The sequence below is a fragment of the Gossypium arboreum genome, chromosome 13 (assembly GCF_025698485.1).
Source record: "Gossypium arboreum isolate Shixiya-1 chromosome 13, ASM2569848v2, whole genome shotgun sequence".
Lineage (NCBI taxonomy): Eukaryota > Viridiplantae > Streptophyta > Magnoliopsida > Malvales > Malvaceae > Gossypium > Gossypium arboreum.
In genome coordinates this window covers 77,731,206-77,744,404 of record NC_069082.1, presented here as the reverse complement: position 1 = coordinate 77,744,404, position 13,199 = coordinate 77,731,206, and the positions used below count along the sequence as shown (strand labels likewise).

The window sequence follows — 13,199 nt, the reverse complement described above, 5'->3', positions numbered from 1 at the left end:
CAGTCATTACTAGTACTTTTAGTTCATTTGGGTTCGACAATCCGGTCTTGCTAAAACTATACTATTGTTTGATAGGTACACTTGCCTACATCGTGATAATAGTTAGTTTCAAGAACAATTAATTATAAATATCTAAAACTTACTTGTCACGAAAATTGCGATCAAGTTTTTGGCGTCGTTCCGGGGAACTAAGATATTAGGAACACTCAATTTTTATTACTTTAGCCATTTATTTTTCTTGCACTTTAATTTTATTTTTTTATTATTATTTATTAATTTACTTTTTCTTTCTCTTGGCAGGTTTTTATAGTTTATGACTAGAAGAAACAGGTCAGGACCACTACTTTTTGACGAAGAAATCGATCACACAGTTCGTAGAAACCAAAGAGAAATAAGGCGATGCTTAAGATACACAAAGAATAAGTAAGAGGACGATACTCAACCCCCAACCGAAGAGATGGCTGAAAACCAAGACAATCAGCTACCTCCTGTAATTGCGGTTAATCAAAATCCTGCTTGACGCACTATGTATGATTATGCTAAACCTTCTTTAATAGGAATAGAATCGAGCATAGTTAGACCTGCTGTAGCTACAAATACTTTTGAACTAAAACCCAACACTATTCAGATGATACAACAATTTGTTCAGTTTGATGGTTTGCAGGATGAGGATCCCAACGCGCACTTAGCAAACTTCTTGGAACTATGCGATACATTTAAAATTAATGGTGTTTCTGATGATGCCATTCGTCTTCGGTTATTCCCTTTTCAATAAAGCAAAGCTAAAGTGGTTGAACTCATTACCACGAGGGTCAATCACTACTTGGGAAAAAATGACCATATTAAAATATTTCCCGCCGGCTAAAATGGCCAAATTACGTAATGATATCTCTTCGTTTGTGCAAATTGACTTAGAAACTCTTTACGATGCATGGGAGAGATACAAGGACTTACTGAGAAGGTGCCTTCACCATGGGTTACCGCTTTGGCTTCAGGTTCAAACATTCCATAATGGCCTAGAATCCTTCGACTCGGCAAATGGTTGATGCAGCTGCTGGTAGAACCATCAATAATAAAACACCTGAAGATGCTTATGAGTTTATAGAGGAGATGTCACTGAATAACTATCAGTGGCAAGTCATGAGGACAAAACCAACGAAAACAACTGGTGTTTATAACGTCGATTCGGTCACCATGCTCTCTAATTAGGTTGAACTATTAAAAAAGAAAATTGATGGTTTTCTTAGTTCTTCACAGGTTCACCCAGTAATGCAGTGTGAAGCAAGTAGAGGTGGATCAAGCAATTCAGAATACCAACCTTATGGCCACAACATGGATAACTAGCAGTTAAATTACATGGGTAATAATTCTCGATCTCAAAACAATCCATATAGTAACACTTACAATACAGGTTGAAGAACCACCCAAATTTCTCATGGGGAGGCCAAGGAAATTAGAGACCACCTCCAGGCTACCAAAAACCACCCTACCAACAGGAAAAGAAGACAAACCTTGAAGAGATGCTCTCAAAGTTTATATCAATGTCAGAAACTCGTTTCCAGAACACCGAGACAGCACTTAAAAATCAACAAGCGTCGATCCAAGGGCTCAAAACTCAGATAGGCCAGTTTTCCAAACTAATCTCCGAACGACCACAAGGTAGCTTGCCAAGTAATACTGAACCCAACCCAAGGAACAACTCAACGCGATTAATGTTCAAGATGAAGAAGGATTCATTGAGCCTTAGCCAGAACCGATGCAAAAAACTATGGTAAGCAGAGGCCAAGGTGAGGTAGGTCATAATAAAAACAAATCAGTGGATGTCGAATATAAACCTCGTGTGCCATACCCCAACGCGACAAGGAAAGACCGCTCAGATGAACAATTTGGTAAATTCCTTAAACTCTTAAAAAAATTACACATTAACTTACCATTTATTAAAGCTCTATCACAGATGCCAAACGCAATGAAATTTTTAAAGGAGCTTTTAGCAAACAAGCGGAAGTTGGACGAGGCGTCGCATGTGGAGCTAAACACAGTTTGCTCAGCTATTCTGCAAAATAAGCTACCGAACAAATTAAAAGATCTAGAGAGTTTTACAATTCCTTACTTAATTAAAAGGGCTAGTATTAACGTCATGCCCTACAAAATGTTCAAATAATTAGGTCTTGGGAAACCCAAACAGACTAGGATAAGCATTCATTTAACAGATAAAACTATAAGATTTCCTAGGGGTATTATTGAAGATGTGCTAGTTAAAATCGATAAATTTATATTTCCCGTGGACTTCATTGTTCTAGACATAGAAGAGGATAGCAACACTCCTTTAATTCTAGGAAAGCCTTTTTTAGCAACTGCTAAAACGATCATTGATGTTAGCATACGTGAACTCACACTCCGTGTGGGAGACGAAACAATCACCCTTCAAGCTCGTAATTCTGGCAACACATCGAAAATTGAGCATGATCGTTTAACCCATTCTACTAAAACTGACAATATGGTGCAACCTGCTTTGTAGGAAATGAGTTTGAAGGAAGTACATGAGCCATTCTCAAGCAATGGTAGAGGACCTATTCATGAACGAATGCTACAAATCGAGGAGCTAGATGAATGGAGGACAAATAAACTAAGAACGCATGATAATCTAGAACTATGCGAACAAGCTCAACACCTTCCCACAACAACTTAAGGTTGGAGATAAAGTCTTATTAGATGCTGCAGATCCTCACATTGTCACTACCACACCGAATGAAGGAATCTCTCTTAAGATACTTGGCATTTTCCCATTCGGTACAGTCGAGGTAAGTCATCCCAAGTTCGGCACTTTTGAGGTAAACAACACCCATCTAAAACCTTGTTTTGATGAGAATGATAACAGGAATGAGGAGTATAAGCTCCTTGAACCACCATGACCATTCAATGGAGAGGTAAGTTGAGCTTAGACTATAAATATGCGCTTCTTGAGAGGCAAACCGAGCACTAATTGTATTAACTTCTTTAATTTAGTCTTCAACACCTAACTTACCAACGGAGCTCTTGAATACAGGTTTTCCACAGAGACACGGCCAAGCACACGGGCGTGCTTAGGGCCAGGTGAAAATAGAGCAATGATTTTCCCAAACATAGGCTATGATAAAACGCCATGGCCGTGCGACATGGCCGTGGTCGAACTTTCCAAAACAACATAGGCGTGTCATACGCCCATGTGGAAGAACTGTGGGTGAACCTATTAAAACAGCATGGGCGTGCAACACGCCGTGTCTAGCACCCATGGTCGAACATGTTAGATTCACATAGGCGTGGGTCTACATACACGGGTGTGGGAGAAGCGAACAATGCTAGACACGGTCATGCGACACGATCGTGTGCACCCACACGCCCAAGGAACACAGGCGTGTACTAAATGTCAGACGTGAACAAACTCAAAATTCGTGAATCACACGAGCTGAAATTGGGGAACACGGGCATGTTACCTGGTCATGTGCCCCAAAATCTATAAATAGGCTGCAATAATCATTGTCTTCTTCACCCAAAAACCCTAACCCTAGCCGCTGCAAGTCCACACGCCCTCCCTGTCACGCCCGTGCGTCGCTTCCAACTTCAATCTTGACACTTATTCTTCCATTTTTTAGCATTTGTTCACTCTTTTACCTTTAACTCCACACATTTTTAATGCTATAATCTTCATGTATGTCACACTATGCTATCATTCAAGTTTCATTTCTTTTAAGATTAGTTATTATTCATTCCCCATGACATATTTTTTATGAAACTCTCATGCCTTACTCACCTATTCTAAATCAATATTCATAGTTTTCAATTGTTTTTTTTATTTACCATTACAACTCATGCCATGTGCTAAAGTTATGCTCTGTATATTTCCATTAAATTCCTAGCCATTTTTACTCATATCACAATGCTAGTGCTACAAAAGTATGCCATTGAACCTATTGTTTTAGTTAGTTTTAGTAGTTGTGGCTGAAATTATGATTTTTATTTAAAATTTGTCTTCGTTTTACTTTGACCACTCATCAGGACAACTTGATGATTCTATTTGCAGGTACCATGTCATCTTCACATGGTAAAAAGGTCGTTGTCCCTGCTTTAAATAAAAGGAAGGGAGTGTCATCTTCCTCGAGTCCTACTGGGGAAGTTCGTCACCCTTTCCTGAGGTTCCCCATCGGGCCTCAAGAAGCACTATTCGAATACTCTGGCTCGACCTTTAATTGCTAGCCGCTACATCAACTGGGCTGCGGTAGAATAAGTTTAGTTGGCTGAAGCGATTCGGGCCCTCCTAACCACTGACCCTTGGGAGCTTTTTTTTGGGATCATCTGAGTGATTTATCTCGAGCTTATGATGAAATTATACTCTGCATTTCATATTCAATGTGATGATGAACTACATTGATCCCGACACGGTCCAATTTTGTCTAGATGGATTAGTCTGCCAACTCAGCATCCCAAAATTCGGTACGATGTTGGATTTATATACGGAGGAATTGAAGGAGAAGAATGACTTACATGCTCTCAACCACCACATCCATCATTCTCCTTCACGGTACTGGGACGTACTAGTACCAGGTGAGGCCACCTACAATCCTAGCCACTCCAAGGCATCGGTTCTCCCTCCATCTCTGAGGTACCTACATGCCATTTTGGCTCACACGATTACAGGAAGGCGAGAGAGCACCGGCATCGTCAACACTCACGATGCCTACTATTTATGGTGTATGTCGCATAGGCACGTCATCGACCTTGCTTATTTCATCGCCTCACGATTCAGCCCCAGACAAAGCAGCATAGGAAGCGGGTCATCTCTATTGGCTCCTATGTTACTCGGTTGGCCGACACTTTGGGCTCCTCAGTACCGCCGCCCAACAATCATCCTTAACCCTCATTGTCCAGATGTCTCCCCAAGGCATCTCGAGCATGCTTAGCATGAGGATGATCAAAAAGCGTCGAGGAACCTACCCTCCTAAATATAGTCTCGCCCAATCTACCTAGAATTTGCTTAATTATGCATGTCAAGACCACACCATTTGATTTGATATGTCAAAATGATTAAGGCACTTAGGATTAACCCACTCATGCCATGAAAAGCCTACTTCCACGATTAACCCCTAGTTAACCCCCTTGAGCCTAACAAACCATTTCTTGTATTACCCTTAATATTAACCCTTAACCCATTATTGTTGAAATCCCCTAAATTAATTTGATCCCCATTTTTGTCGAGGTTTGAATTGAAATAGTTGCTTAACTATGTTTTATTCTATTTTGTAATATAACTTGTTCTTAAAAAAAATGTACACATATTAGTAGTACTAATCTTTTGTTTTTGAGCTTAAGTATTTAATTCCATATTCTGAGAAGAAGCTCTGTTGTACACAAGTGATATTAAATCTTTTTCTAGTTAAGTGATTTTTCAATTCAATCTCGATTCTAACTTTTGCTTTCAGCCTGTGACCACACCCCCTAACCAAGCCTCAGTACAGCCCTTTAAAGACCTTTTGATTGATGTATCATCTCAATATATAGTGGTGGAGATTTGATTTTCATGCAAGCCTATAGTAATAATTTTTCATTATTGACTATTGAGTGCTTCAATTATTGTCCTTAAACACCTCGAGTGATTTGAGTGAATCTTTAGTGAGAATGTAAAACTCTGTGATATTCTGAATCAAAGATACTTACTTAGATGAGGGGAGACACCTATCTTTCTATGATTAAATACTAAACTTGGAATGTTTGAAACTTTTATGTTCTTTTAGTTGAATTCTCAATGTATGATTAACTATGAATTATTTTGAGATATTTTCGATAGAGATTATAAGTTGAGAAAGATTTATTTTGATTATGGGTTGAGGATTTTTCTTGACGATAAGAAAATGCTTAATTGTGAGGGTATTTGATAAACCGTAATATATACATATTTTTACCCCATGCTTAACATATTTTATGGATGATTTTCCCTTAGAATTGGTGAATTCAATTCTCCTAATGCTTTAATTTCAAGTTTTATACGTAGGAGAGCATAAGAGAGCGAAAGGAACGAGAAATGGGCCAAAAACGGAGAAAATGGGCCAAATTACGAAATCAACACGGCCTGGACTTCCTCACACGGGTAGACCACACGGCCGTGTCAATTTGGCAGATTCGAAGCACGATTCACATGGGCGTGCCCCTGCCGAGCCCAAGTTGAGTCCAATTCAGATAAGGCTAATTTTGACGGTTTTTAGGCATTCTAAATCCTATAAATATGCCTTAAAAGAAGAGAAAAAGAGGGGCACGGAGAGGAAGGAAGGAATTACTTGAAGCAAGTCGATTGATACATCTCAGAAGCCGGAGTCACCATTAAGACTGAATATCTCCCCTCAATTTCCTTTGAGGAGTTTTGGGTTTTCTTTATGTTTTGCATTTGTTATTCTTCTGAGATGTTTTCCTTTTTAGTTATGAACTAAATCCCCTAAATGCCTAAGGGGAATGAAACCTAAGACGAATCTTGTTATTATTTTCTAAATTGTATAATAAATATTTAACTTGTTCTTAATTATATGTTCTTAATTCTTGTTTTGATATCCCAAGATACTGATTCAACATAAGCTTTTATTCAGAGGAGGAATAGACCCAGTCTAAGAGTACATTTTTCATAATTAAGCCGAGTTGTTTGTGCGCCTAGACATATGGTGACAAGATTTTGCCGGATTAAGGTGAAACCTAATAAGGGAATCCATAGATCGAGTTAATTCAACCCTAGAGTGTTAATTAGAGAAAAGTCTCAATTATTCAATCTAGGGATTAGACGTTATTAGTCTTGAATAGGGATAATAATATAACTTAGGGATCTCTACGGAACAAGTTAAATGAATAAATCATCCGATTTGGAGCCAGAATAAGAAGTACAGTCTGTGACAGCCCAAAATTGACCCTAGTCGGGATGTGGTTTTAAGTGGGGGAGAGTTGTGACAGCCCAAAATTGACCCTAGTCGGGATGTGGTTTCGGGACCACAAAACCGAGGCATAAAAATAATTTAAAATTTATTTTGATGCCTATGATATGTGTTAATTTGTGTGTGACATTTTTGATGTTTCGATTTAGTGTTATAAATGTGAATTTCTCTAGAAAGGACCTAGTAGTGAACTTTGAAAGTATGATGGGGAAATGTGTGATGACTAGTTGCTCATGCATGCAAAAATAAGGGATTTGCATGTCAAATTTCCCCCAACATGAAGTGGCCGCCATGGCAAGAGAGGATGGGCAAAACATGTCATGAAACATGTTTTGTTGGTGCATTAGGGAGAAATAATAAACAAAGGTGTATGGGTAAGAAAAGAATGAAAAAAAAATGTGTGTGAGTGTGGTATTCCCCCATTGCCGTGAGTTGTAGAGAAAAAAGAAAAATTTTGTTCATCCTTTCTTTGAGCCAAAACTAAGGAAGAAGGAGGGATTTTTGCTCCATTTTTTTTGTTTGGAAGAGATCTAGAAGGAGATTTGGCTAAGTTTGCATCAAGATTAAGGTATGTATGAGGTTGTGTTAGGAGTTTCATGCATGTTTTGGTTGCTAACTTGATGTGCATGTTAGCCATGGCTCAAATCTTTGTTATGCCATGGAAATGGTATTTGGCCAAAGTTGTTATGGTGATAAAGCCATTGCATGCTAAGTGTAAAGCTTGATGATGATGCATGCAATGATGGATTGTCTACTCTTGAGTAAGATTTTGAGTTTTCTTTTTTGTTTAATCATGATTGAAGTTGAAAAGGAGCATGATTGTCATATTCGGCCATGATGCATTCATAAGCATGGTTCATGCTTCTTGCATGTTAGTTAAAATTTGTGTTTTGGATGGCTATGGACACCTTGAAATTCGGCCATGCTCATATATGTATATATATGTTTGCACATGATGTTTGGTTGTGAACTAAGTGATGAATATGTTGGTTTAAAGAAGAAGATGTTGAAGAATGAATGTGAAATTGCAAGCACATTCGCCTAGCACACATATGAGTGCTTGATGCTATATTATAAGTTTTGAGCAACAATATGCAAAGCATTAACTAGTAAAATGCATGCTGTTTTTGTGAGGTATTAAGTGCATAATTGGCCTCAACATGTACATGAATATTCGACCTTGGGTAGCCTATTGAAGGCCTTAGCTTTTCCTTGATGCTCGAATAAATTGTATTGAATTGCTTGATGTAGTATAAAATGTGCATGACCATTGTGTATTCAAGCTAAAGAGTGGCCATATGACCATTTAAACTCCTTGTCATATTGGCCATAAGCTAGCACAATGAGGTTTTAATAGATTGAATTTGTTTGAATTAGCTCAAGAGCTAAGAGGGCCACAATTGGACAAGGGAAGGAAAAAGTGATCGAATAGCCGTAAAAGCCGTTCGACAACATCCGAGGTAAGTCCTCAAGAAGTGACCTTAATTGAATTATGTGGAATGAAATATGGATGTATTGATTATTGATTTATGTGTGTATGAGTATTGAATTCTACGGGCTAAGTCCGAAGGCGATTATGCTAATGATTATAATTGTGTTTGAGCCTTAGTAACGAAAATGAAATATGTATGTCCAATGATTATTGATGTATGTGTGCATGAGAAATTGAATGATATCGGGCTAAGCCCGAAGACAATTATCTGGAAATTATATCCAGGGTTAAGACCGAAGGCAATTGTGCTAGTGGCTATATCAGGGCTAAGACCGAAGGCATTCGTGCGAGTCATTCTATCAGGGCTAAGACCGAAGGCATTTGTGCACATGCTTATACCGGTTATATTCGAAGAATCTTGGGCTGGAGGTGAGTGTTGGTTGCTGTAATAAATTCAATTAGTACACTCGAGAAGCCCAAAGAATAAGGTGCGTTAATATGTGCATTGGAAAGTCGACATGCTTGAGCAACATTCGCTCAATCGACTAATGAATTTCAGTTATTGAATTGATTGATACTTTGTGAAAGTATATAATGATGAAGTGTGAAGTAAGAATGTGTATTAATGAAATGATGCATTTGGCTATGTGAATGTATTGCTGTAATTAGAGTTGATTATATTCCTTGAGACTTACTAAGCATAAAAATGCTTACCCCGTTACTTTGGCTCTCTGTTTTATAGATTTCGCTCGATAGCAATCGGATTCGGGATCAATAAAGTCGAAGTCATCCACACTATCAACGCCTCTATTTTGGTATAAATTTTGTTTGAACTTTGAAATGGCATGTATAGGACTACCCCTTGTTGGTTTAAAAATGTGGTGATGTATATGTATACGGCCATGCGAAAATGGCTCGTAAAAGGAGGCATGAACTTGGATGGATACATGAGTCTAAATTCAGGGCAGTCAATCCCTGCAACATGGGTGACTTTAACTAATAAACTGTACCAATTGGCCTGACCAAAAATTATAGAAAAAAACCCATGGATGGATACATGAGTCTAAATTGGGGAAAATTCTGAAACCAGTTTCGAGTTTTAAAACTCGAGATATGATTTTTAAAGCGACGGTGACGCAGTTTTCCAACTTGATTTGGAAATGCCAAATGGGTGGGCAAAATATGTGAACTTGGCTTGTTAACCCTCGTGCGAACACGGCGATGGTCTCGGGTTCGGGGTGTTACACAGTCTAGGTGGATTTTTCCTTACGTATTGTCTTAATTTAATCGTTTTCCAAAAGTAACCCCCAATTCCATTCTCTGTGAATTCTTAGTTTAGTTAATTAGTTAGTTAAAACAAAACCCCCTTATTCTTAGGCTAGATAATAAAAAGACAGTCATTACTAATACTTTTCGTTCCTTTGGGTTTGACAATCCGGTCATGCTAAAACTATACTACTGTTCGATATGTACACTTGCCTGCATCGCGATAATAGTTAGTTTCAAGAATGATTAATTATATATATCTAAAACTTACCTGTCACTAAAATCGCGATCACAGCTCTTCTACGAAATGGGCCAGTGCCACAACCGTTGCTACAATAGGAGTGTAGGGATGGATGGTTCGATTAAATCCCCATAAGAGTGTAGGGTTTGATGGGTTACAGAGTGCAGGGTTGGTTGGGTATTTGTGCATTGCATAATCTGATTCTAATTGTGACGTGGGCTCAAGCTCAACTGAGGCTACTATGGACTAAGGCCCAAGTGCCACCGTTATTGACATGGGCTTAGGCCAAAAATGATGTGATACAAGCTTTATGATCGATGAGGGTTGTACACACTGAGTTTTCATAAACTCACCCCTTTAAATTTTTCAGGTAATCCTCAATAGGCGGTTCGACGTGTGGGAGGACTTGGAGGTGGCCACACTACGAAGAACTTTAAATTTTCATATTTCCTTTTACATTACTTAAATTAATTTCTCTTTAGGTTTTGATGTAATAAGGCCTTTTCTCTAATTTTCTAGCTTTTAATTTGGGGGGTTTTAACTATTATGATTTATTTCTATTAAAGGTAGAGCGCGATTTTCCAAAATGATATTTCATTTCAAAACATCACGTTTTTGCAACATTGTTGAAATGCTTCTGCCACAAACATCTTTTTAAAAGTAAGACTGGTTTAAAATGGTTAACAAATAATTATGTTGACTTTAAAATTAAACAAATGGGCTTTTCTCTTACAAGCAATATTTATTAATAAGACAATGTTTTTTGAAAAAAGCATTTTAATGTGACACGCCAGATTCGACCATAATGTCTAGGCCAGTTTGGGGTGTTACATTTAGTGGTATCAGAGCCAATTGCAAAACTCAGCTGGGAATGGGCCTTAGTTGTTGGATTTTAAAGTTATTTACAAACGATTCGAAGCATTTTGAAGGATTTTTATTGTGTGGTTCACCGAGTCTCCGGCGTCGAACCAAGTAAGTTCTCTTGATACTGAATTTTATTTTAAACTATTATACTATATATAGTTACTTGGCTTACTTTAGATGATAGACTATACTAAGACTCTTTAGCTAGAGTAAACTGAAAAACTATAGGAAACTAAAACTGTAGCGAGCCTGTGATTGCGAAAACAACTCTTAACCACTGTTGTCATAAATCATCTGCTTAATTACTGAAACTATGGGTTAAATTGCATAAAATTTCTTAACCAGATTATATGCAAAGTGACAATGAGCACTAGAAGGGGTGCAAGAGGCCGTGGCAGAGGCTGTGGAAGTGCTAGGGCTGGATCTTTGACATCAGGTCACATGCAAAATGTTGAGGCAAGTGAAGCAACAACTTCATCGGTACTCGAGATAGGGTCGTATGATCAAGCAGTTGGGGATGACTCATTGTCCCAAGCAATGTTAAGGATTCTAGAAAGGGTCGTTGGGCCCAACACTGGTAATGAGAGCCGAAGGTCGATTTCTGAGAGACTCTAGTCGAATGCAGCCGAGATTTTCAAGGGTATCGCGGGAGTAGCACCGAATGTGGATAAATATTGGTTGGAGGCCACTGAAAGGATAATGGACAACCTGGATTGCACTTTCAAGTAAAAACTGAAAGGAGCAGTGTCGCTGCTACGAGAGGAAGCTTACTAGTGGTGGCTTACCATGAAAGAGAGCACTCCGCCTGACCGGATAACTTGAAAGTTCTTTAAATCGGCATTTCAAGGGAAATACATGGGCGCAAGCTATGTGGATGCCCGAAGGAAGGAATTCTTAAACTTTTAGGGAGATTGATCTATGGCGACGTGGCGAAGTTATTACGACTCAGTCAATATGCTAAAGGAATAGTGGCAACAGATTATGAACGTTGTGTTCGGTTCGAAGACGGCCTTAGAGAAAGTCTTCAAGTATTGGTTGTTCCTCAGAGCGAACGAGATTTCGCAGCATTGGTGGAGAAAGCAAAAATCACTGAAGATGTAAAGCGCACTGAGCGCCTAAATCGGGAAAGAGAAAGCGGCTAAAATAAAAAGGATTTTGAGCCCTCCAATTATGATTAGAGGCCTAAGAGAAGGGCCAGAGTGGATGGACCGGTCAAAGCGGTGCCCCGTTGCTACTACTGGTTTACCACCTTGTGCTATTTGTGAGAAAAGTCATGCAGGAGTGTGCTGGAGGAGAACAAGAGCCTTTCTGTGGTTCCATGGAGTATTGTCTAAGAAAGTGTCCCAGAAGAATGGATCAGAGGCAAGTCTTTGGTAGAGGCAATATACAACCATCGAGGGATGGTCAATAGTCGCCTAGAGGCCGTGGTCAGGCCAGGGGTGAAAATAGTTTGGGCCGTGGAGCACCAGGAAGAGGTATTGATCATACTGAGGCGAGGCAGCCAGCTTTGGTCTATACAGCACGTCGTCTAGAGGACGGAGATGCTCTAGAGGCAAATACTGGTACGTACCTTACCCATAGTGTGCTATTTACTTAATTTGGAATAAGAGTGTGCAGCGGGAGCGTGGTGTGGTAGTTTGGGTTATGCGGCTGTACTGATAGTTGGAAATTTCGAGGAAAAAATTTCTCTAAGGGATGTAGCATTGAAACGCCCCGAATTCTGGGCCTAGAAGTATTGGGCCTTGAGCGTGGGAACTGTTAGTAGGCGGCTTATAAATATTTTAGTTAAGCAAGAAAGTGACACAAAATTGGGTCTATTTGGGGATGTCTGAGAAGTCTTGGGTTCAAATCTAGGCTTTAGCAAAATTTTAGTTTTTCCCTTAAGTGAACCTTGACTTTAGCTTGTAGGCCTTATAAATATTAGTGGTTAAAATTTATCACAAGAAAGCATGTGGTCTTGTGGTTGTGGCGTTATTATGGTGGAAAGGGATCTTGGGTTCGAATTGTTGGAACGCCGGTACCCCCATGGCACAGCGGAAAAAATATATATATTCCAGCGATCCAAACCATGGATCCATGTGCGAGGAATGAATCGGGGTGAATAAGGTTTGAAATTAATGAGACTTCAATTTGAGTTGATAGTGAAGCCTCGCAATGAGAATATTGTTTTAATTTTGAATCCAAGCTGCAATCTTTATGATCCTAACCTCTACGTAATCCACCTTGTTGACAATGAACGGAAGAAATCCCCAAAACTATTTTCAGAGATATTTTGCTTAACGGCTGGTAGACCTAGTAGCAAAGTTTCGGGTTTGTATATATATTCACTTTTTAGGGTTTTTCTCCCTTTCTATATATAACTCCTCTTATAATTGGTATATATATAACGAGTTCTTAATTTATTAAATTTTAATCCAAACATAATAATCACAATTAAAAGAAATAAATA

At 38.9% G+C, this 13,199-nt stretch overlaps 1 non-coding gene across 1 annotated transcript; it reads right to left on the bottom strand.

Annotated features, from left to right (window-relative positions):
* Positions 1 to 872: 872 nt before the first annotated feature.
* LOC128287110 (small nucleolar RNA R71) lies at positions 873 to 979 on the bottom strand. The gene has a single exon (XR_008277810.1). It is a non-coding gene; the product is annotated as a small nucleolar RNA R71 (small nucleolar RNA).
* Between the last annotated feature and the right edge of the window lie 12,220 nt (positions 980 to 13,199).